This window comes from Apium graveolens, chromosome 7, assembly GCF_009905375.1.
Source record: "Apium graveolens cultivar Ventura chromosome 7, ASM990537v1, whole genome shotgun sequence".
In the NCBI taxonomy this organism is placed as follows: Eukaryota; Viridiplantae; Streptophyta; class Magnoliopsida; order Apiales; family Apiaceae; genus Apium; species Apium graveolens.
In genome coordinates, this window is record NC_133653.1 from 151261652 (window position 1) to 151288853 (window position 27202).

The 27202-nt window shown below is 38.4% G+C and overlaps 2 non-coding genes across 2 annotated transcripts; one reads left to right on the forward strand and one right to left on the reverse strand.

Annotated features, from left to right (window-relative positions):
* Nucleotides 1-446: 446 nt before the first annotated feature.
* LOC141676148 (small nucleolar RNA R71) lies at nucleotides 447-553 on the reverse strand. Its single transcript, XR_012556754.1, has one exon. It is a non-coding gene; the product is annotated as a small nucleolar RNA R71 (small nucleolar RNA).
* A 20770-nt stretch (nucleotides 554-21323) lies between these two features.
* LOC141675881 (small nucleolar RNA R71) lies at nucleotides 21324-21430 on the forward strand. The gene has a single exon (XR_012556509.1). It is a non-coding gene; the product is annotated as a small nucleolar RNA R71 (small nucleolar RNA).
* The last annotated feature ends 5772 nt before the right edge of the window (nucleotides 21431-27202 follow it).

Here is a 27202-nt window from a genome sequence, read left to right on the forward strand (position 1 = left end):
AGGAGAACGTTGAAGAAGAGATCTTAGTTAAGAAAGAAGAAGAGTTTCTTATTGCAATGGGAGAAACATAAGCAAATCCAAAGGCTTTGATGGACTACTCTCAACCAAAGATCAATGATATTCAGTCTAGCATTGTTCAACCATCCATCTCGGCTAATACCTTTGAGATCAAGTTGAGCACGATTCAGATGATACAGAACTCAGTTCAATTTGGGGGTTCTCCGACAGAAGACCCCAACATGCACATCAGAGATTTCATTGAGATCTGTGACACTTTCAAGTTCAATGGAGTTTCTAAAGATGCTATTAAGTTGAGGCTTTTCCCATTTTCTCTGCGGGATAAAGCTAAGTGCTGGTTACATTCTCTACCACCAGGGTCTATCACCAAATGGGAGGATCTTGCTCAAAAGTTCTAAACTAAATTCTTTCCTATGGTGAAGACTGCTGCAATCAAAAATGCATTTACTCAATTTGCTCAGCAATCTGGAGAATCTTTATGTGAGGCTTGGGATCGATATAAGGAGATGCTTAGGAAGTGTCCTCATCATGAGATGCCTGACTGGATGATCATTAACTGTTTCTATAATGGTTTGGGTGCTACTTCTTGACCCATGCTTGATGCAGCATCAGGAGGAGCCTTGTGGGCTAAAAGCTACGATGAAGCTTATGAATTGATTGAACTGATGGCTGCTAATGAATACCAGAATCCTACTCAGAGATTATCTTAGGGCAAGGTAGCAGGAATTCTGGAGTTGGATGCAGCTACTGCTATAGATGCTCAACTTAAGGCTTTGACGATGAAGGTGGATTCTCTGTCTAATTATGGAGTTAATCAGATCACTATTGTCTGTGAGATTTGTGCTGGTGCCCATGAGACTGATCAATGTGCCATTTCTAGTGAACCGACTCAGTTCGTGAGCAACTTTCAGAGGTCGCAGCAACCTGTACCAGCCACCTATCATCTTAACAATCGCAATCATCCTAACTTTAGCTGGAGCAACACTCAGAATGCAGTTTAACAACCTTATCAATAGTATCCAGCAAAGCAATACAACCCTCCTGGTTTTCAACAACCACAATATGCACCAAGGAAACAACTCCAGCTACAACAGTCTAATGAAAAATCTGAATTGGAAGAGTTGAGGCTCATGTGTAAGAGCCAAGCGGTTTCTATCAAGACCTTAGAAAATCAAATTGGACAAATTGCCAATGCCTTGTTAAATCGTCAACCTGGTATACTTCCTAGTGATACTGAAGTACCAGGAAAGAGGGAAGCTAAGGAGCAGGTAAAGGTAATACATTAAGGGCTGGGAAGGTTGGAAATCCCGAACACTCTCAAGTTTTGGATGAAGAAGCTGTAGCAGAGGAAGAAGTGCAGAAGGAAGCTGAAGTGGAACCAAGGAAGACTACTGTTGAACACACTCCTCCTGAGGGTAATACATGGGAGAAAGAAATCTATCCTCCACCTCCCTTTCCAAAGAGGGTCCAAAAGAAAAAGCTGGATAAGCAGTTTGAAAAAATTCTGGAGGTGTTCAAGAAACTTCATATCAAGATACCTTTCGCTGAAGCACTTGAGCAGATGCCTAGTTATGCGAAGTTTATATAAGGTATACTCTCTTGGAAGGTGTAGCTTGATGAATTAGAGACAGTGGCTCTCACAGAGGAATGCAGTTTTGTGCTGCAACAGAAGTTGCCTCCGAAGCTTAAAGATCCTAGAAGCTTCACTATTCCTTGCACCATTGGAAAAGTGTCGTTTGACAAATGCTTATGTGACTTGGGAGCTAGCATCAATCTGATGCCTTTTTCAATCTTCAAGAAGTTGGACTTACCTGATCCAAAACCTACTTATATGACTCTACAACTGGCTGATCGTTCTATTACATATCTGCGAGGCATTGTTGAGGATGTTTTGGTCAAAGTGGATAAACTCATCTTTCCTGCTGATTTTGTAATTCATGATTTCGAGGAGGATAAGAAGATTCCCATAATCTTGGGAAGACCATTCTTGGCTACTGGCCGAACCTTGATAGATGTACAGAAGGGTGAGCTCACCATGCGAGTGCTGGATCAGGATGTAACTTTTAATATGTTCAATGCTATGAAATTCCCTACTAAAAATGAGGAGTGCTTAAAAGTAGAGTTGGTCGATTCTGTGGTTACTTCAGAACTTGATCAATTGCTATGGTCTAATGCCTTTGAAAAGGCCTTGTTGGGAAATTCTGATAGTGAAGATGATAAAGGTGATGAGAAATTGCAATATCTTAATGCTTCTCCCTAGAAGAGGAAGATGGATATGCCTTTTGAATCTTGGAATGGAGGAGCTGAACAAATCTCCCAAGCGCCTCAAGCCATCTATTGAGGAAACTCCTACACTTGAGCTTAAACCATTACCTGAACACTTATGGTATTCTTTTTAGGTGATGCATCTACTTTTCCTGTTATTATTGTATCTGACCTTTTAGGTAGTGATGAGGAAAAACTCTTAGGAATTCTGAGAGAATTCAAATCGACAATTGGATGGATGATAGTAGATATTAAGGGAATCAACCCTTCTTATTGTGTAACACCCCCAAATCTGGGGTCGGGGATCCGGGTTATCACGGGTTCCATTTCCCCTAATAACACTCAATCTTAATAAACAACCAACTACTGCGTACTGTGACCCCACAATATACACACACACCAAAAGTTATAGTCTCAGAGATGAATACAAAAAATAACACAAGTCAGTTTATTCCACAATTATGAGTCATTACACCTCAAAAGGGTTTCTGAATAAATTTACATATTATTTGCCATTATTAAAGTTCATAAATATACATAAGTCTGGCACATCAAAAGTTTAAAGCCTAGCCTATTGGTAGTTCCTACCTCAGCTATAACGGCATCAACACCTACATGAAACTGCGGAATGTTTCCTATCCGCTCGTGAATTGGGAGCTTGGTCATGTTCATCTTGTCTAGCTGCTGTTATGTGATGAAAGAATAAAGTAAGGGTGAGCAACAAGCCCACCAAAATAACATGTATAATAATTAACAATATATGAGTATTCTTATAGTACTCATGAAAATCTTGGTCAAGAAGAAATGAACGAAGTTTAATATCTTATTGCGACCAAGTCACAAAATATTCAGTATATATGTATATATACTTTTCAAACTATTTAAAATCCTCTTCCATGCATAAGATACACAGAGTTCCAGTTTATAACTGTATAAAAATATCGTTGCAAGGTGATCTCATATATCTAACCTTATCTCAACGTTTTTCTAAAAATCCTTATCATGCATAAGATAATCATTAAATAGATATAAGTTGAGAAGATGAAGTTACAAAATACTCCAATATACTTATATCTTTTCCGAATACTACTTGAACTACCATCGTTCAAGGTATAATCAATTTCAAAAGTTCATCACATAGATGAGACTACAAGATAAGACTTGAATATATTCAATCTTTAAATATCATTCAAAAGAAATGAAGTTACGAGATACTTCATTAAGTCCCGATCTATATATATACACCTATATATATATATATCTCATACTTTCCTTGAAAACCTCTGTTATGAACAGTATAAATAGAGTTGTAATACCCAATGAATTTGGATAGAAGAAAACTTTGGCATAAACCCGATATCTTGCTGATCACGAAAACATACCCATTAAGTAACCTTTTCTACTAGTAGATGGATGAATTCCTCGCCGGTCATCACCCTGGCCGCATTAGGACCTCGCGCTAGACCGTTACTTGGCCACTCACGCATTGATGAACTGTCACCCAGCCTCTTACACCTTGATAGACCGTACCCCGGCCTGTCGCTTATGCCGACTCAATTAGATGGACTTACTTCCCGAATGTTGGGCAAGTAATCAAATTATTTTCTCAAAACAGCAACCTCGTTGCGAATATAAAATACACCACAAAGTCGGATCCCTTAGATTTTTGAGCGAGTATTCGAGTCCCCTTCGAAAGGAAGATCTTAAAGTTGAAAACAAGTTTTGGGATCCGCTCTAACCTTTAAAATCATTTTGAAGACTCGAAAATATTTTTGAAAGCGTTTGGAATAAGGATGATTTGATAGAATAAATCAATTCCAAGATGATCAAAGAATATCTGAATATCATGTTATAAATAATATTCAAATAACGAATAGCTTTTATCAAAGCAAATGAAGTAAAAGTTTTGAAAATAACTTTATGAAAATATTTGAGGTAAGAATGATTGACGATATCAATCATTTCTTGAATACTTGGCGAATAACTAAACATTATTCTTTAAGAAAATAATGAATATTATTTAATAAAATAAACGGAGTCGTAAGTCCTCGAATGAATATTCAAACTAATATTCACTTATAATTTAAAACTATCGAATAAATATTATTCGATTAATAGTTTTGAAAACTATATATATATACTCGGGAACATCGCCTCCCGGTTTAGAAAAATGTTCAACTCTGGGTCCCCTATACTAAGGGTATACGCAAATAATGCCTATCTCTAGCATAGGTATTATGAAGTTTATAAACAATTGAATTGATAACAAGATATCAAGATTACGAAACAGGCATGCATATATATATATATCAACATGCTCCAATATATCGGAAGATTTGCTTATATCTGAACTTTATGAAAATATCGTTGCAAGGTGATCTCATATATCTAACCTTATCTCAACGTTTTTCTAAAAATCCTTATCATGCATAAGATAATCATTAAATAGATATAAGTTGAGAAGATGAAGTTACAAGATACTCTCGCAATATATCGCAAGATTTGCTTATATCTGAACTGCCTTATTCACTTGACATAATTCTCTCGTGTTCAATTAATCATTTAAGGGTCTCAATTATGGTCTCAGAGTTACTCGAGGTTTCGGGGTTCGCTCGCGAAATGCCGTTACTTAAAATGGTCGTTTCTCATCGCTCGTAACTCGGATTTAGGCGAACGACATATCAAAACGAAGCTCGTAACATGAACTATCCAAAATGGAAAAGGTCAGAATCTTACTGTGAGTTCATGGGTCCTAAAGTTAATCACATAAACAGTTAAGGAAAATCGGGCTTTATGACGGCTAGAACTTAGCGATTTCCAATATTTTTACCACTCCAAATCAATCCCTTCCAACTACAATCCATCCACAACTTCAAGATTCAAACCTACGCAACTGATTTTAGCCAAAACAAGCTCAAGAATATAAATTCAATTCAATATTATACCATTCCATAATCAACTAATCTACTTAACAATCAAAGTTCAATTCAAGCTTAATCATGCAAACAACTACTCATCCAGCCAAACCATCCCAAAATTCAAGCAAACAAACTTAGTACTTAAAGGTCCAGAAGTTTGATACCTTTATTTGTGAGGGGATAGTTTCTAGGAAGCCTTAAAACCTTGATTAATCCTTATACAAGCTTGGATCTCACAAACAATCAAGAAAACATAAAGTTAGATTTTGAAGTTTTTAAACGTCCGATTGAAAGAACTGTAAACATGAGGGTCTTACCATGCCTATTTGGACGAGACTTGTGAACAATATTTGTAGGTCATCTCAATAACTTTCCAAAGAGCTATAGATCATAATATTTGAGTGAGTATTGAAAAAGATATGGCAATTTGAAGTTGATGCTCTGGTTTTGGCCGAGAGCAAAGGAAGAAGAAGTGAAGTGAAAATGTTTCTAGTTTGATTAAATGATTTGTGTGGGTTTTTTTTCTTTGGTGAAGATTAACCTTGGTTTAAACCAAGGTTAATTCACTTGGCTACAAATGAATCTCACAAAATATCTAACTAACCTTGTTTATCTCACCATCATTACATCACCTAATTGCCACTTGTCAAAATCCCATGGTTTGATGATGTCATAGCCCCTTGGCTTCTTGAACAAGCTTGTCTCTTGGTCGCGTATCTGTTTTACGGTTCGCTTAACTCTCGTTCTTGTTAATTGGTTGAGGGATCATATCCGGGATCTTTTTACTTGGGCTTCCCTGAACCTTTATCAATATCTTATATTCCTTTAATGATCCTCTGCTATAATCCTTAAATAAAAATCCTTTTAATTATGTTACCGTATACTTAATCCTTTCGGTATCTGGTGGATTTTCGGGAAAAACAAAAGTGTTTGAATCCGAATTCTGACGACCTTGACATACACTCATTTACTTTATGGAATACTAATACGATCTCAGAATTTCCATAACAGTACTCTTATATAGCGTGGTCTGATAATTTTCCTTAATCAACATCATCAGCAAAAAGTAACTATTCATCAGGGTTCAAAATTTTCCAAAAAATGGAGTTATTACATATTGTATGCATAAAATTCTGCTAGAGGAAGGTAGCAAGCCTACTGTTGAGCAACAAAGAAGGCTCAATCTGATCATGAAAGAAGTTATGAAGAAGGAAATTCTCAAATGGCTGGATGCAGGGATCATCTATCCCATTTTTGATAGTTCTTGGGTGAGTCCAGTTCAGCTTGTACCAAAGAAAGGAGGTATCACCGTTGTTGCTAATAAGAAGAATAAACTCATTCCTACTCGAACAGTCACGGGGTGCAGAGTTTGCATGGACTACAGGAAGCTGAACAAGGCCACGAGAAGGGATCACTTCCCTCTGCCATTTATTGATCAGATCCTTGACAGATTGGATGGACATGAGTATTACTATCTTCTGGATGGCTATTCAGGCTATAATCAGATTTGCATTGCTCCGGAAGATCAGGATAAACTACTTTCACTTGTCCATTTGGTACTTTCGCCTTTAGAAGAGTTTTTTTTGGTTTGTGTGGGGCACCTGCCACATTTCAGAGATGCATGATGACTGTCTTCTCTGACATGATTGGTCAGAATGTGGAGGTGTTTATGGACGATTTCTATGAGTTTGGCGATTCATCTAATGAGTGCTTGTAGAATTTCAGCGACGTTCTTAAAAGGTGTGTTGAGGCCAATCTCATTCTCAACTGGGGAAAATGTCAGTTTATGGTGCGACAAGGCATTATTCTTGGTCACAAGGTCTCTAGTAAGGGTCTTGAGGTGGACAAAGCCAAAGTGGGGGTCATTGAAAATCTTCCTCCACCAATTTCTGTGAAGGGAGTTCGTAGCTTTCTTGGTCATGGGGGTTTCTATAGGCGGTTCATCAAGGACTTTTCAAAAATTTCAAAACCTTTGTGCAATCTTCTGGAGAAGGATGTCCCGTTCAAGTTTGATGACGAGTGCCTAGCTGTTTTTGAGTTCTTAAAGAAGAGTTTGATCACGACACTTTTCATAACTGCACCTGATTGGAATGAAGCTTTTAAGATGATGTATGATGCAAGTAACTATGCAGTTGGAGCAGTTCTTGGGAAGAGAAAGAACAACATATTTCATGTGGTCTACTATGCTAGTAAGACCCTCAATGGTGCTCAAATGAATTATACTAATATTGAGAAAGAAATTCTGGCCATCGTCTACGGTTTTGAGAAATTTTGATCTTATTTGATTGGGATGAAGGTGATAGTTTTCACTGATCACGATGCGATATCTCGTCTCGAAGGACTCGAAGCATAGATTGATTAGATGGGTTCTTTTACTTCAGGAATTTGAATTAGAGATCAAGGACATAAAGGGTACTGAGAATCAAGTTGCTGATCATCTCTCACGTCTGGAAGATCCAAGTGCAATTTTACAGGATATGACATTGATAAATGAGTCTTTTCCCGATGAGCAGCTGTTTGGAGTGCAAGAGGAAGAATCACGGTTTGCAGATATTGTGAACTACCTTGTGAGTAATATCATGCCTCCAAATTTTTTGTACGCTCAAAGGAAGAAGTTTCTTCATGAGGTAAAGTGGTACATGTGGGATGAGCCATATCTATTTAGGCAAGGAGCTGACCAAATCATCAGGAGATATATTCCGTAGCGCGAAACGGGGGGATTTTACGAGACTGTCATTCGACTGTTTTTGGAGGCCACTATGGTGGAGAGAAGACAGCAGCTCAAGTCCTTCAAGCGAGATTCTTCTGGCCTACATTGTTTAAGGATGTGCATCACTTTGTTTTGAAGTGTCATCGATGCCAGCGTGTGGGTAATATGTCCAAAAAGGATGAGATGCCTCTTAATGTGCTTCTCGAGGTTGAAGTCTTCGATGTTTGGGGAATCGACTTCATGGGGCCGTTCGTCCCATCTTGCAATAATCAGTATATCTTATTGGCGGTCGATTATGTGTCAAAATGGGTTGAAGTCAAGGCTTTACCGACAAATGATGCGAAGGTAGTGCTTAATTTTCTTCATAAGCAGATATTCACACGATTTGGGACTCCAAGAGTCATAATCAGTGATGAGGGATCGCATTTTTACAATCGCAAGTTCACTGCTATGATGAAAAGGTATAATGTGAATCATCACATTGCTACAGCCTACCGTCCTAAGACTAATGGTCAAGCTAAGGTGTCTAACAGGGAGATCAAGCGTATTCTAGAGAATGTGGTGTGTCCATCGAGGAAGGATTGGTCTTTGAAGCTTGATGAAGCTGTTTGGACATATAGAACAACATACAAGACTCCATTGGGAATGTCGCCGTTTCAGTTGGTTTATGGTAAGGGGTGTCATTTTCCTGTGGAGCTCGAGCATAAAGCGTATTGGGCTTTGAAGAATTTGAACCTTGATTTGGATGTAGCTGATAAGAAGATAATGCTTCAATTGAATGAACTCGACGAATTTCGTCTTCAAGCTTATGAAAACAATAAAATGTACAAGGAGAAAGTCAAGAGGTGGCATGATAGGGGTCTAGTGCTCAAGTCATTTGTGTCGGGACAACAAGTTCTGTTATTTAACTATCGTCTCCGTCTTTTTCCCGGAAAATTGAAGTCGAGATGTTCAGGAGCTTTCATAATCAAAACTGTGTTTCTGCATGGAGCTGTGGAGATTTTTTAAAATGATCCAAGACAAGCATTCAAGGTAAATGGTCAGAGGTTGAAGCACTACTATGGGGATACGGTAAACCGTGAGGCGGTTAATGCTATTTTATTGTCTATATGATCTCGAGATTCTACGTCAAGCTAATGATATAAACCAAGCACTTTTTGGGAGGCAACCCAAGTTTGTTGTACATTAGTAGTAGAGGAAGCAGGAAGAAAGGAGAGAAACACAAAAAAATCAGAAAATAAAAAAATCCAGGGCCAACTACAGTAGCACGGCGTGCCCGTGCTGAGGAGTGGGGCGGCCGCGCTATTTTTCCAGTAACTGGGCGCGCCCACGCTGACCTAGCGCGCGGACGCGCTGAATTGACAGAAACTGGGCGCGGCCGCACGTTGGGTCCCTGTTTCAGAAAAAAATTATAAGGCAGAAAGAAGAGAAAAATCGGTGTATTTCAAACAAAATCAATTCCCACCTGATTTTTACTCTTCCACATCCCAAATTTCCCTCTCCCAATCAAACCCATTAAACCCATTATTCCCATAATCAATTCCCACTCCTTTTCCATAACTAATTCTCTCCCAATCTCCTATATATACACACTCTTATTAACAAACTTCTCCATCACTTCTCAAAACTCTCAAACACACAATCTCTCTTACAAACTTCTATTCTCTCAAACTCTTTCAATCTCAATGCCACCAAAAAGATAGCGAACTCAAGTAAGCAGCATCACCAACGATTCTTCGAGTGCAGATGGTGTGAGGCCTAGGATTTTAACACCCGAGGCTGAGGCGGAGAATGTGAGGCTACTTTCAAAGCCTATATCCAAGGAGTGTGGTTTTCTGCCATCGGGGAAAGATGGTAAGTTATTGGAGATCATCTTGGAGATGGGCTGGGTTGTTTTCTATGAGACACCCGCTGCTATGCCCATGAGTGTGGTACGTCAGTTTATGCTAATGCTAAGGCGGAGAAGAACGGTTTCATGGTGGTGAGGGGGATGATGGTGGATTACAGTGCGGAGGTAATTCGTAGGGTGATTGAATAGCCTGAGAGGAAGGAGGAGCAGGAGAACTAGAATGAGAAAACTCCGGAGGAGTTTAATTTGGATTTGATTGTTGCTACCCTGTGTGTGCCTGAGACTCATTGGAAGTTCAAGAAAGGCACAAATGAGTATGCCACATTCCCTGCTTCGTGTATGAACAGGTTTGCACGTGCATGGAATTCTTTTATTTGTGCTAATATCATGCCATCTTCTCACGTGCATGAGATTACTGTGGAACATGCGCGTTTGTTGTAGGATATTATGTAGGGAGACTCTGTGGATCTTGGGATGGTGATCCATTAGGGTATTCTGAGGTTTTTGCGAGGGAGTACTATGGGTTTGATACCCTATGCGTCCATTGTGATGAAGTTATGTATGGTGGTTAGTGTTCGTTGGCCCGTATATGAGCAGCTGCAGCTCCCTAGTGCTCCTATTGACAGTTCGACATTATTGAATATGACAGAGTGGTATAGTGGGAAGCCCGATCCTAAGGAGCTTGGATATTCTTATGACCATCTGCCAGGTGGAAGGCCAGCGGATTAGACTTATGCTGGTGAGACTTCATAGGCTCGTCGAGCAACTTGGAAAGCTCATTTAGGAGAGGAGGCTGGTCCTTCGGGATCGCAGCAGCAACAGCAGGAGGAAGCACACGGCAGTGGTGGTTTGAGTACGACACAGTATAGGCATTTAGCTAGGAGGATGGATGTGATGCATGACATTCATAGCAGGTTTGCACATGACCTCACCTAGGCATTGGGGACTGCTTTTAGAGCCACATGAGTTGACATTCAGTGGCCAGTATTCGGTGAGGACTCGGTGTATCCACCTCCAGACACTCCCGACACTCCACCCCTTGAGGGTGATGATCTTGGTTCTGATTAGGTATGCCTGATTTCTTGCTATTACCTTCACTGAGGATAATGAATATTTTAAGTTTAGGGGTAGTAGTTAAGGATTTATGTGTTTTGTGTGAGTCGTATATAGTTTGCATATTCATGCTAGTTTAGTTCATATAGTTGCATATTTGCCGTGTAGTTTGCCATGTAGTAGTTTTTTTTTGTAGTTTTTATGATAGTTTGTTCATATAGTTCATGCATTTGCATAATAACATGATCCCTTAGATGATTTTTCCGATTGATTTGTGATATTGATGCTAGTGTAGTGATGTCGTGTTTAGTAATATTAAGTCTTATCTGGTTGATTTGCATGCTAGAGACAATTGTATTTCACTAAGTCTTATAGGTTGCTTAGGGGCTAGATCATGGTCATGGTTTATTTGTTTGTCGAAGTTTAATCGCTTGTTTATATTTAGAATTTAGGATATTCTCTTAATGATAAAATAACATGAATATTTAAAAATTGGAGAAAATTGGATTTCATTGCTAGTTGTTGTGGCTAGGTGTCAAATGGCTAGTAGCCGACTCATTTTATATGAGTAGTCTAGGGTTGAACGAGATGGAGCGAAACACACTCGTTCAGAAATTTGTGAAAATAAAAAAAAAATAAAAAAAGAGAAAAAAAATAAGAAAAGAAAGAAATATGTGTTTATGCATAATTGATCACGAGTGGGATCTTTAATACTCGAGTTATTAAGTTCTTAGGGGATTTGTGCCTAGTGACCTAAGGCTTTTTATAGTCTGGGATCCACTAACCTAACGCTCACTACATAGGTATTATTGTATAAGCGTTTTGTGGACCTCACTCATTGCACGGTCAAATAAGCATATTGGTGTTATTTTTGTGTTGAGAATAAAGGCGTAAATCCATGTAAAACTCCGATATAAGAATTGAAGTGTTATAAGTTATTTTGAGTCTAGCTTTTATTCTATTTATAACCTGGCGATTGCTTGATGAGTAGTGAGTCACGATTATTGATCTAGTTGCGATAGTATATCTGTAACCATTTGCACACACGCACGCTTGTAAGTTGATTTGTGGGGCTTGATTGATCTTTGTGTGAATAACTGCATTTGTTGAGATGTTGATTGTTAATTGGTTTAGTTATTCTATGAGGATCATTGCATTCATATAGTTGCATTCATGCATTTTTATTTCTTGTTCTTTAAGCCTGTTTATGCTTGAGGACAAGCATCAGTTCAAGTTTTGGGGTATGTTGATTGTAATTTATGACACTTTATAACGCTCCATTAAGCTTTGAATTGGTGTTTTGTACTCGAGTTGTTAGTGTTTTTAACGTGTTTTTGTAGTGTTTTTGTATTTCAGGCATTTATCAGGAATACAGGTACATTGGCATTGTTTGGATGCTAATTTGGTGTTAGGATGGTGTCTAGAATAAAAGCTCGCGAAAAGACCAGCTCAAATCAACAAGAAAAGAAAGAAGTCAGAATTTTTCAAGAGAGACAGCGCGCCCATGCCAGGATGGAAGAATGTCAGCGCGCCCGCGCTGGTCAAGCACGCGGCCGCGCCAGGTCGGGAAATAAAATCCTGTTTCTTCTGGAATTTTGATCCGTTGGACTTCTACTCTGCATGGGCTGCTATATAAACATAACTTATGTTCATTTTTCATAACAAGACGTACCAGAGCTTAAGGAGAAGGCGTAAGAAGACCATATAACACAATTCAACTAAGACGAAGAAGATCTAGTTTATTCTTGTGATTCTTTGTTTTAAGTCGAACTTTGGATGCTAGTTTTCTTATTCGTGAACCTATACTCTTGTTTCGTACTTGGTTTTATTTATAAAGACTACGTTTATTATACCATGCTTTCATCGAAACCTGAGTTGATGATGAGTCCGATTATGGTCTAATCGTTATCATAGGGTTCTAACGGATTTATTTATGGATTTCTTTAGTTAATTGTTTTCGATACCTTAGTGTGTGGTGATTGAATGATAACCTAGTATTGGTTGTGCTTATTCATCTTGTGAGCGTCGCGAACTTATAAGATAGTGTGTTAATCTTTAATGAAGCAAAAGTGAATTTAAGGTTTAGAACTTTCCATGCTAGCATAGGTTCATGTATGTGATATGCATGATTCGTAGGTAATTTCAATCATCTTACTTGCCCTATGTAATCAAGATAGATAACTCGTGCATTAAACCGTTATGTTGTCAAATTCTATTGACATATAGGTTCTCAATATAATTGGTGTCTATTCAGCTTCTATCTCATTTGTGGATGTCTAGTAGTATGGTATTCGTACAACGAAAGTTGGCATTTATCAGTTTCGTGTTATCTGATTAGTGTCATCACCATTACATGCTAAGGTTAAGAACGAAAAGGCTATTGAATGAAGTATTTAATGAAGTTAGAATCCTATGTTTGTGTCATATATTATTCAACTCTTTTTAATCTCCTAGTATATGTTCTTTAGTATAATTCTTAGTTAATCTTAGTTATAAACAATCTCAAATTGTTATTCATCTTAGCATTAGATAATAGCCATACTAGTGCTGCATAAATACATTGATTAAAATTAACCTAAACCAGTCCCTGTGGGAACGAACTAGAATTAATTCTATATTACTTGCAAACGCGTATACTGGCGTGAATATTAGCGCGTGTTCTAGCCCTAACACTTGGGCGCGGCCGCTCTGAGTCTCTGGAAAAACCGATTTCTTCTTATTTATTTTCCTTCACTTGCTGGTTTCTTCGCGCAATCATCCGAGGCTCCTTCTTAACACTCTTTCAAGCATAAAAACATTATAAAACCATTCATGCTTCCGATTATGCCCTGAAATGCAAAACACTACAAAAACACATCAAATATACAAACAACTTGAGTACAAAACACCTATTCGAGCCTTTACAAAGCGTTCTAAGTGGATATAAATTCCACTTAACACACCCCCAAAATTGAATCGATGCTTCTCCTCAAGCATAGCGGACTCAAAAATAAGAATAAAAATGCATGAATGCAACTACATGAATACAACGATCCTCTCAGAATAACTAAATCAACCAATGAGCAATATCTCAAGAAATGCAATTATTCGCACAAAGTTCAATCAAATCCCAAAAATTAACTCACAAACTAGAAACGTGTGTGCAATTGCTTAACAGATATACTCTCGCAACTAGATCAATATTCATAACTCACCACTCATCAAGGTAATCACAAGGTTATAAACAGAATAAACGATAAATTCAAAATGACTGACAACACTTCAATTTTATCGGAGTTATACATGGATTCATGCTTTTATTTAGAACACATAACAAACACAAATATGCTTATTTAATCGTGCAATGAGTGAGGTCCACAAAAGATTTATGCAATAATACCCATGTAGCGAGCTTTAGGTTAGTAGATCCCAGACTATAAAAGCCTTAGGTCACTAGGCACAAAGTCCCGTAAAACTTAATAACTCGAGTATTAAAGAGCCCGCTCGTGATCAATTATGCATAACACATTTTTTTTCTTTTTTTATATTTTTATATATCTCTTTTTTTCACTTTTTTTTCAATAAATCTGAACGAGTGCGTTTCACTCCATCTCGCTCACCCCTATACTACTCATATAAATATGAGCCGGCTACTAGCCATTGGCACCTAGCCACAACAACTAGCAATGAAATCCAATATTTTTCTCCAATTTTAAAAATTCCATGTTACTTCGTCACTAAGAGAATATCCTAAATTCTAGACATAAACAAGTGATTAAACCTCAACAAATAACAAGCCATAATCATGATCTAGCATGCAAGCAACTTATAAGACTTAGTGAAATTTTTCTTATTTCTAGCATGCAAATCAAATCATTAAGACTTAACATTCCTCTATACGACATCACTACACTCGAATCAATATCACACATTAATCGAAACAACAAACTTAAGGGATCAAGATAAAATGCACATGCAACTTTATGCAACATACTAAAAATACTACATGACAAATATACAACTATATTAACTAAACTATCATGAATATATGCAACTATATGGAGTCACACAATATATTCCTTAACTACCACCCCCAAACTTAAAATTTTCACTGTCCTCAGTGAAAGTAATAGTAAGGAATAACGACATACCTACTCGAAATCAGGATGGTCATCACCCTCCGTGGGTGGAGTGTTAGGAGGTGGGTACACATAATCTTCATCAAAAAATGGCCACTAAATGTCAACTCCTGTGGCCCTGAAAGTTGTTCCCAACGCAAGGGTGAGATCACGTGCAAACCTATTATGCGACTCGTACATCGCATCCATCTGTCTTGAAAGCCGCCTATACTGCAGTGAACCCAAACCAACACTATCCTCTACATCCTTCTGTTGCTGCTGCTGCTGTGAAGAACCGGCCTCGCCCATTTGATGTCCCCATGCCGCTCTGCATGCCTGAGAAGAACCACCAGCATATGTCTGATCGGCTGGCTGGCCACCCGGCAAGTGATCATAAGTGTAGCCAAGCCCCTTTTTATCAGTTTTCCCACCGTACCACTCCTGCATCACTGTGATCATCAAACTATCAACAAGGGCACTAGGAAACTGAAGTTGCACGTGTGCGGGCCAATAAACTCCAACCGCCACACAAAACTTCATCACAATTGACGCATACAGAATAGACCCAGTAATGCTCCCACGTAAAAACTTCAGAATACCCTGATAAATAATGGAGCCAAGATCCAAATAATCGCCCTGCAATATCCCCCATGACAACTTTCCCAATCCACCGTAACATCATACACATGTGAAGAAGGTATGATATTCGCACAAATAAAAGAGTTCCAAGCACGAGCGAACCTATTCATACATGAGGCAGGGAAAGTGGTATACTCGTTCGAACCCCTCTTGATTTCCAGTGAGTGTTTGGGACACACAGCATAGAAACAATCAAATCCAAGTCAAAATCCTCTCTGGTCTTAGTCATCCAATACTCCTGAGCCGGCTGTCTCTCAGGCTGGTTGATCACCCTCTGATAGCCTCGACACTGTAATCCACAGTCAACCCCCACACCACGTAAATCCATTATTACCCGCCTTCGCATTTACATAGAATTCGCGAACAACACTCATAGGCATAACAACAGGTGCCTCGCAAAAAGAAACCGAAATCATTTCTAAAATCATCTCAAGCAGCCTACCATCCTTACCCGATGGCAGAAAACCGTTCTCCTTCGCTATCTGCTTCGTCAACAGCCTCATATATCCGCTTCAGCCTCCAGACTAGCAAACCTAGGGCTCATACCCCCAACACTTGAAGAATCGATGGTGCTTTTGCTAACCTGAGTCCTTGCTCTCTATGGTGCCATTAGATTTGAATAAGTTAAGAAAAGAAAAGTGTATAAGAGAGATTTAGGTTTGAGAATTGAAAAGTAGTGTGAAGATGATTGTGTATAAGTGTATGTATATATAGGGATTAGAATTAGGTTTTGGAAAAGAAGTGGGAAACGATTATGGAATTAGTGGGGGTAATGGGGTGTAAGAATTGAATTGGAGAAGAAATTTAAGGGAAGTAGTTTTTGTTTTGATTTTCATTTTTCTGTTTTTTTCTTCTACAGGGGTGCAGCGCGGCCGCCCTGCCAGGTAGCACGGGCGCACCGTGTCTCTGGAGTTCCAGCGCGGCCTCTTTGCTTCCCAGCGCGGGCGTGCCGTGCTTCTGTACTTTCATCGCGGGCGCGCCGTGCTTCTGGAAAAAACACCTTTTTTCTGATTTTTTGATTTTTTTTGTCTTTTCTTCTGCTTTTTCTTCCTTCTGTCTTCTACTAATGTACAACAAGCTCGGGTTGCCTCCCAAGAAGCGTTTGGTTTACGTCGCTAGCTTGGCATAGAATCCTGAGATCAAGTGGATAATAAAATGGCACTAACCACCTCACGGGTTGCCGTATTTCTATAGTAGTTCTTTAGATGTTGTCCATTTACCTTGAATGACTGGCCTAGATTATTCTAAAAAATCTCCACCGCTCTATGTGGAAATACAGTTTTGATAACAAACGAGCCTGACCACCTCTACTTCAACTTTCCCGGAAAAAGACGGAGACGAGAGTTGAATAACAGAAATTGTTGCCCCGACACAAATGATTTGAGCACTAGACCCCTATCGTGCCACCTATTGACTTTCTCCTTATACATTTTGTTGTTTTCATACGCTTGAAGTTGAAACTCATCGAGTTCATTCAATTGAAGCATCCTTTTCTTATCAGCTGCATCCATATCAAGGTTCAATTTCTTCAAACCCAATATGCTTTATGCTCTAGCTCCACAGGAAAATAAAATCCTTTAACATAAACCAATTGAAACGGTGACATGCCTAGCGGAGTCTTGAATGCTGTTTGATATGCCCAAACAGCTTCATCCAGCTTTAAAGACTAGTCCTTTCTTGATGGACATACAACTTTCACCAGAATTCACTTGATCTCTCTGTTAGACACCTCAGCTTGACCATTAGTCTGAGGATGGTAGGCTGTAGCAATGCGATAATTGACTCTTGAAGTCCCAAATCTCGTGAATATCTACTTGTAAAGAAAATTAAGAACTACCTTCGCATCATTCGTCGACAAAGCTTTAACTTCCACCCATTTCGAGAAATAATCAATTGCCAACAAGATATACTAATTATTGCAAGATGAGACAAACGGCCCCATGAAGTCAATTTCCCAAACATCAAAAACCTCAACCTCGAGAAGCACATTAAGAGGAATCTCATCCCTCTTGGACATATTACCAACATGTGGCAACGATCACACTTTAAAACGAACTGATGTGCATCCTTAAACAATGTAGGCCAAAAGAATCTTGCTTGAAGGATACAAACTTTTGTCTTTTCTCTACCATAGTGGCCTCCATAAATAGTTGAATGAAAGTCTCGCAAGATTCCCTCTGTTTCGCTGTACGGAATACATTTCCTAGATGATTTGGTCAGCTCCTTGCCGAAACAAAAACGGCTCATCCCACATGTAACTCACCTCATGAAGAAACTTCCTCCTTTGAGCAGAAGACAAGTCTAGAGGCATCAAGATAGTTCACGATGTTTGTGAACCACGATTCTTCTTATTGCACCCCAAACAATTGCTCATCGGGAAAAGACTCATTTATCAATGTCTTATCCTGTAAAGTCGTACTTGGATCTTCTAAATGAGAGAGATGGTTAGCAACTTGATTCTCAGTACCTTTTCTATCATTGATCTCCAACTCAAACTCCTGAAGTAAAAGAACCCATCGAATCAGTCTAGGCTTCGAGTCCTTCTTCGAGAAGAGCTAGCGAATAGCAGCGTGATCAGTGAAAACTGTCACCTTCGTCCCAAGCAAATAAGATCGAAACTTTTCAAAACTGTAGACAATGGCCAAGAGTTCCTTCTCGGTAGTAGTATAGTTCAGTTGGGTATCATTGAGGGTCTTATTAGCATAGTAGACCACATGAAATATATTGTTCTTCCTTTTCCCAAGAACTGCTACAACTGTATAATCACTTGCATCGCACATCATTTAAAAAGGTTCATTCCAATCAGGTGCAGTTATGACAGGTGCCGTGATTAAACTTTTCTTTAAGATCTCAAAAACATCTAGACACTCATCATCAAACTTGAAGGGAACATCTTTCTCTAGATGATTGCATATTGGTTTAGAGATTTTAGAGAAGTCCTTGATGAACCGTCTATAGAAACCCTCATGACCCAGAAAACTGCGAATCCCCTTAACAGAATTTGGTGGAAAAAGTTTTTCAATGACCCCTACCTTGGCTTTGTCCACCTCAAGACCTTTACTAGAGACCTTGTGCCCAAGAATGATGCCCAGTTGCACCATAAAGTGACATTTCTCCCAATTGAGAACCAGATTGGTCTGAACACACCATTTAAGAACTTCACCAAGGTTTTGCAAGCACTCATCGAAAGAATCCCCGAACACAGAAAAATCATCCATGAACACCTCCACATTCTGACCAATCATGTCAGAGAAAATGGCCATCATGCATCTCTGAAATATGGCAGGTGCACCACACAACCCAAAAGAAACTCTTGTAAAGGCAAAAGTACCAAATGGACAAGTGAAGGTAGTCTTTTCCTGATCTTCTAGAGCAATACAAATCTGATTATAGCTCGAATAGCCATCCAGAAGATAATAGTATTCATTCCCAGCCAACCTATGAAGTATCTGATCAATAAAAGGAAGAGGGAAGTGGTCCTCGTGGCCTTGTTTAGCTTCTTGTAGTCCATGCACACTCTCCACCCCGTGACTGTTCGAGTAGGAATGAGTCCATTCTTGTCATTAGCAACCACTATGATGCCTCATTTCTTCGGAACACACTACACTGCGCTCACCCAAGAACTATCAGAAATAAGATAGATGATCCCTGCATCTAGCCACTTAAGAATTTCCTTCTTCATGACCTCTTTCATGATCATATTTAGCCTTATTTGTTCCTCTACAGTTGGCTTGCTTCCTTCCTCTAGCAGAATTTTATGCATGCAATAAGATGGGCCGATACCCTTGATATCTGCTATAGTCCATCAAATTGCCGATTTGAACTCTCTCAGAATTCTCAAGAGCTTTTCCTCATCACTACCTGAAAGGTCAGATGTAATAATAACAGGCAAAGTAGATGCATCACCTAAAAACGCATACCTCAAGTGTTCAGGCAATGGTTTAAACTTGAGTGTTGGAGCTTTCTCAATAGATGGCTTGAGACGCCCCTTCAGCATTCTTGAGTTCTGACATTCCAAGAGATTCAAAAGGCATATTTAGCCTTCACTTCCAAGGAGAAGCATTTAAATACTGTAACTCCTCATCACCTTCATCATCTTCACTATTTGAATTCCCCATCAAGGCTTTCTCTAAGGCCTCAGACCTTAGCATTTGATCAAGTTCTTAAGTAACCATATAATTGACCAATTCCACTTTTAAGCACTCGTCGTTATCAATAGGGAATTTCATGGTTTTGAATACATTAAAAGTCACATCCTGATCCAGTACTCGCATAGTGAGCTCACCCTTCTACACATTAATCAAGGTTCGGCCAGTAGCCAAGAATGGTCTTCCCAAGATTATGGGAATCTTTTTATCCTCCTCTAAATCAAGAATTACAAAGTCAGGAGGAAAGATGAGTTTGTCCACTTTGACCAAGACATCCTCCATAATTCCTCGTGGATATGTAATAGAACGATCGGCCAACTGTAAGGACATATAAGTAGGCTTTGGATCAGGTAAGTCCAACTTCTTGAAGACAGACAAAGGCATCAGATTGATGCTAGCTCCCAAATCACATAAACACTTGTCGAACGACAAGTTTCCGATGGTACAAGGAATAGTGAAGCTTCCAGGATCGTTAAGCTTCGGAGGAAACTTCTGTTGCAGCACAACACTGTATTCCTCCGTAAGAGAAATGATCTCTAAGTCATCGAGCTTCACTTTTCGAGAGAAAATACCTTTCATAAACTTCACATAGCTAGGCATCTGTTCAAGAGCTTCAGGGAAAAGTATGTTGATATGAAGTTTCTTGAACACCTCCAGAAACTTAGCAAACTGCTTATCCAACTTTTGCTTCTGCAGCCTCTTAGGAAAAGGAGGTGGAGGATAGACCTGTTTCTCCCCTGTATTACCCTCAGGAGGAGTGTGTTCCTTAGTTTTCTTCCTTGGTTCAACTCCTGCTTCCTTCTGCACAACTTCTTCCGCCACAACTTCATTTTATGGAACTTGAGATTTTTCGGGGCTTGCAACCTTCCCAGACCTCAATGTAATTGCCTTAACCTGATCTTTTGCTTCTTTCTTTCCTGGAACTTCTGTGTCACTAGGGAGTGTACCAGGTTGTTGATTCAGCAAGGCATTGGCAATTTGTCCAATTTGATTCTCCAAGGTCTTGATAGAAACCGCTTGGCTCTTGCACATGAACCTCAACTCCTCCAATTCAGATTTTTCATTAGATTGTTGCTGTTAGAATTGTTTTCTTGGTGCATATTGCGGTTATTGAAACCCAGGAGGGTTGAACTGCTTTGCTGCATATTGCTGATAAGGCTGTTGCACCGCATTCTGATTGTTGTTCCAGCTGAAGTTAGGATGATTGTGGTTGTTGGGATGATAGGTGGCCGGTACTGGTTGCTGCGACCTATGAAAGTTGCTCACGAACTGAGCTGATTCACTAGAAATAGCACACTGCTCCATATCGTGCGCATCAGCACAAACCTCACAAATACTAGTGATCTTATTAACTCCATAATTAGCCAAAGAATCCACCTTCATCATTAAAGCCTTAAGCTGAGTAGCTATAGAGTAGCTGCATCCACCTCTAGAATTCTTGCTACCTTTCCTTGAGGTAGCCTTTGAGAAGGGTTCTGGTATTCATTAGCAGCCATCCGTTCAATCAACTCATAAGCTTCATCGTAGCTCTAAGCCCATAAGGCTCCACCTGAAGCTACATCAAGCATGGGTCTAGACTGTGCTCCCAAACCATTATGAAAGCAGTTGATAATCATCCCGTCAGGCATCACATGATGAGGAAACTTCCTAAGTATCTTCTTATAACGATCCCAGGCTTCACATAAATACTCTTCCGATTGCTGCACAAATTGAGTAAGAGCGTTCCTAATTGCAGCTGTCTTCGCCATAAGGAAGAATTTAGTAAGAAACTTTTGAGCAAGATCTTCCCATTTGGTGATAGAACCTGCTGGTAGAGAATGTAACTGGCTCTTAGCTTTATCCCTCAGAGAGAACGGGAAAAGCCTTAGCTTTATAGCATCTTCAGAAACTCCATTGAACTTGAAAGTGTCGCAGATTTCGATGAAATCTCTGATGTGCATGTTAGGATCTTCTATAGGAGAACTCCCAAACTGAACTGAATTTTGTATCATCTGAATCGTGCCATCCTTGATTTCAAAAGTGTTAGCCATGATGGCTGGTCTGACAATGCTAGACTGAATACCATCGATCTTCGGTTGAGAGTAATCCATTAAAGCCTTCAGATTCACTGCTGGTTCTCCCATTGCAATAACAACTTCTTCTTTAACTTTCTCCTTAAAACAGATTTCTCCTTCAAATACTCCAACTTCTTCCTCCGCTTTATCCAGTGTTCTCTTGCGAGATCGAGAATGCGTTAACATAAACACTCTCTAGAGTACCTGAAACACAAACAAGCAACAAGTAACTAAATATCCGAGTCAGTGAACTTTAACGACCACTGATGACAAACACATAAACTAAAAATTAACACCGAGTCCCCGAAAGCGGTGCCAAAAACTTGTTAGGACAAAAACACGCGCTAAAATTACACGCAAGTATACGCGTTTTCAAGTAATATAGTAGTTCGTTCCCACATAGACTGGTTTAGGTTAACTTCAATCTATGCACTTATGCAAAAATGATATGGCTATCGTTCAATGCTAATATAAATAAAAAATTGGTTTTGATTAACTAAGAGATTATACTAAATAACATTAACTAAGAGAATTGAGGTTGAATTACTTATATGAGACAAATATGGGATTCTAAATTCATTACTACGTCATTCAAAGTCACTATTCTCAACCTTAACATGCAATGGTGATGAAAACTAATCAGATAATATGAAACTAGTAAACGCCAACTTTCGTTGTACGAATACCCTATTACCAGACATCCACAAAAGAGATAGAAGCTGAATATACACCAATTATGTTGAGACCCTATATGTCTATAGAATTTGACAATATAAAGGTTTAATGCAGAAGTTATCTATCGTGATTACATAGGGCAAGTAAGATGGTTAAAATTACCTATGAATCATGCATAACAAATACATGAACCTATACTAGCATGGCAAGTTTGAAACCTCTAAATTCACTGTGACTTCAATAGAGATTAACACACAATCTTATAAGTTCGCGACCCTCATTAGAAGAATATGCACAATCAGTGCTAGGATATCATACAATCACCACACACTAAGATATTGAAATAAATTAACTATTGAAATCCATAAGTAAATCCGTTAGAACCCCACAATAACGATTAATTCATAACCGAACTCCTCATCACCGTATGTTCCAATAGAAACATGGGATAATAAACTAAGTCTTTATAAACTGAATAAGTAATCAAAGTACGCTAACAAGAGTAATAGGTTCAACAAACAAGAAAACAAGAATCCAAGATTAAAACTCTATCAAAGAATCACAAGTAAAAATAAGCTTTTCTTCTCCTTCATTGTATTTGTGCTCCTAGGTCTTCACACTGTCTTCTCCTTAGTTTCTGTTCTGAAAAACGTCTTTAAGAGGTCTTTATATAGCAGCCCATCTGATCAGGGGTCTAAAGAATCAGCCTTCTAATCAAATCAGGATTCCAGGATTTCGACCTGGCGCGACCGCTCTGTGAAGCGGCGCGGCCACCCTGACATACTACAAAACCGGTGCGGCCGCCCTGGACTTGGGTCGGCTGCTCTAAGTCTCTGGAAAAAATGATTTCTTCTTATTTATTTTCCTTCACTTGCTGGTTTCTTCACGCAATCATCCGAGGATCCTTCCTAACACTCTTCCAAGCATAAAAATATTATAAAACCATTCCTATTTCTGATTATGCCCTGAAATGCAAAACACTACAAAAACACATCAAATACACAAACAACTTGAGTACAAAACACCAATTTAAGCTTTTACAAAATGTTCTAAGTGGATATAAATGCCACTTGACAACAACTCCTACCACAACCTTTTCACAAATCAAACTCAATTTAGCTGCATCTAACTCAATTAACTCTAAAGAAGAAACCCTCTGAGGATTACCCAAAGACAATCCCTTCTTACTAGGTCCTTCCTTACTTAAGGCCACTGTACTTATAATTGTATTACCCTTATCCTCAAAATCTACAACAGCTGAGCAAGACTCTTTCACATCTCTAGAATTTCACTCTCTATCCACATCCGGATCTTTGACCTTAAGATCTATACTATTTGTAACACCCCAAATCCGGGGTCGGGGATCTGGGTTGTCACGAGTTCCATTTCCCTTAATAACACCCAATCTTAATAAACAATCAACTTCTCCGTACTGTGACGCCACAATAAACACACACACCACAAGTTATAGTCTCAGAGATGAATATCCAAAAATAACACGAGTCATTTTATTCCATAATTATATGCCATTACACCTTAATAAAAGGATTTCTGAATAAATTTATATTTTTTTGCCATTATTACAATTCATAAAGATACATAAGTCTGGTACATCAAAAGTTGAAAGCCTAGCCTATTAGTAGTTCCTACCTCAGCTACAGCGACATCAACGCCTATAGGAAACTGCGGAACATTTTCTATCCACTCGCGAATTGGGAGCTTGGTCCTGTTCATCTTGTCTATCTAATATTGTGTGATGAAAGAAGAAAGCAAGGGTGAGCAACAAGCCCACCAAAATAATATGTATAATGATTAACAATATATGAGCATCCTCATAGTACTCATGAAAGTCTTGGTCAAGAAGAAATGAACCAAGTTGATATCTTAACGCGACCAAGTCGTAAAATATTTATTATATATATATATATACATTTCAGAATTTTTAAATCCTCTTCCATGTATAATATACACAGAGTTCCAGTTTATAACTGTACAAAAATATCGTTGCAAGGTGATCTCATATATCTAACCTTGTCTCAACGTTTTTGTGAAAATCTTTGTCATGCATAAGATAATCATTAACCAGGTATAAGTTGAAAAGATGAAGTTACAAGATACTCCAATATACTTATATCTTTTTCGAATACTACTTGAAATACCACCATTCAAGTTATAATTAGTTCATGCCATAGATGAAGCTACACGACAAAACTTGTATAGAATTAATCTTTGAAATATCATCAGAATGAAATGAAGTTACGAGATACTTCATTTTATGAAAACATCATTTTGAAAACTCGACCCTGCCAACATTTAACAATCGCCCAGCCGTAGCCTTTCTATCGAAGTGCTCTGGGTAGTGATGCAGAAATATCCAATTGGATGATGAACTCATTACGGGAGTTTGCCGCGCCAGGAAGACCACTCACGATTATCAGTCGCAGTAGTGCAACCCCACCATTTTCTAGATGTAGAGGAGAACCTGTGGGATTTACTTGTCAACCGAACACTGGACTCCTAAGGAATGGATATACTCCTGAAATCCGGAGCAGGTTTGAAACCGTCTTAGCGAAACTTCCAGGCCATTTGGGCCAATATATTAAGGCTGGGCCGGCTCCACTCGACCACTTACGCCACTCCTAGTTCAGATGAAATCCATGACCTTGAAATGTAAAGCTTGTCCCCCCTTTCCCCAAGTAGAAACTTGTTGATACGGCTCCACCAAGAAGTCGCATCTAGTTGGAAAGGAAAACTCACCGATATTTTCCAGGCGGTGCCTGTTAATGGATTAACTTGTTCTAAGAATTTTACTTCCCGAGTGTTGGGTAAGTAATCAAAAACTCTTTTATCAAAACAACAACCTTGTTGCGAATATAAAACACACGACAGAGCCGGATCCCTCAGGTTTTGAGCGAGTATTTAAATCCCCTTCGAAAGGAGGATCTTAAATATAAAAATGAGTTTTGGGATCCGCCCTAACTTTTAAAATCATTTTGAAGACTCGAAAATATTTTTAAGAATGTTTGGAGTAATGCTGATTTAATAAAATAAATCAGTCCCAATATATTAGAAAATATCTGAATATTATTATTTAAATAATATTCCCAAAAAGAATAATCTTTATAAAAATAAATGAAGTAGAAGTTTTAAAATTCATACTTGAAATGAATAATAAATAACCAAAGATATACTTATACGAAAGTACAATCTTTATTTGAATAATCAAAAATAAGTTTGATTATCAAAACATTATTCTTTAATAAAATAAAGAATATTATTTAATAAAATAAGCGGAGTCATAAGTCCTCGAATGAATATTCAAAACAATATTCATTAAATAAAATAAGCGGAGTCATAAGTCCTCGAATGAATATTCAAAACAATATTCATTAAATAAAATAAGCGGAGTCATAAGTCCTCGAATGAATATTCAAAATAATATTCATTAAGTGAAATAAAGTTATCGAATAAACCTTATTCGAATAATAGTTTTGAAAACTATTTATATATATATATATATAAATATATATATATATATATAATATACTCGGGAACATCGTCTCCCGGTTTAGAAAATATGTTCACCTTTGGGTCCCCTATACTAAGGGTATACGCAACTACTGCTTATCTCTAGCATATGTATTATGCAACTTATAAGTAATTAAATCAACAATTAGATATCAAGATTACGAAACAGACATGCATATATACCATATCAGCATGCTCCAATATATCGCGAAATTTGCTAATAACAATCATGCACTTATCACAAGATAATGCATATACATATATTTACATCACAACAATAGTATAACGGGTAGAAAACTTGCCTGAGCGACTGGGGGTGATAAAAGGCCTGAGACGAGTCTGGTAACCTATAAACAACATATAAGTTGGAATTAAACCAAAGTCGCTTATGAATCTATACTTTAACCAATTAGACCATAACGTTCACTTTTGCGCTTAACGATTCACTTAAGTCGCTCGAGTACTCTCGGCTCCACAATTTTTAATAAATTAACCATTAAGGGTTTTAAGGCGATTCTTTTGCGAGTCCCCTACCAACTGCCTAACCCACTTTACATAATTGTTTCATACTCCAATTAGTCATTTAAGGGCCTTAACCAAGGTTTTAAAGTAAGGCGAGGGGTAATGCTTCGTTCGCGAAACGCCGTTACTTAAAACGGTTGTTTTTCCTAAACCGTACATCGGATTCAAGCGAACCACATATCAAAACGAAGCTCGTAACATGAAATATCTAAACATGGAAAAGGTTAGAATCTTTCAGTGAGTTCACGAGTCCTAAAGTTAAGAACAGAACAGTTAAGGAAAATCGGGCATTATGACGTTTATGTTTACGCGATTTCCAATTTAATTAACACTCTAAATTATCATCAATTCACTCACAACCACCAATACAACAATATTCAACCATCATACTACAAACTAAGTCCCCAAATCCAAGTTTTACCAATTTATCCAACCAATCAAAGACCCAATATTCAAAACCATTACAAATCCACCAAAACTACTTATAATCAAAGATCAAGCCTTAATACTAACAATGCTTCAATAAAACTTAATGGAATCATAAAATCAAAGCTAGGGTTTGAAGTTGATACCTTCCTTGGTTGGTGTTAAGTTGCTAGGAAGCCTTAGGGAGCCTTAATCTAACCTCCTACAAGCTTGATCTTTCCAAAGAAATCAAGAACACAAAGTTAGGTTTTGAAGTTTCTAAAAGTCCTATTGAAATAACTGTCAAAACGAGGGTCTTAC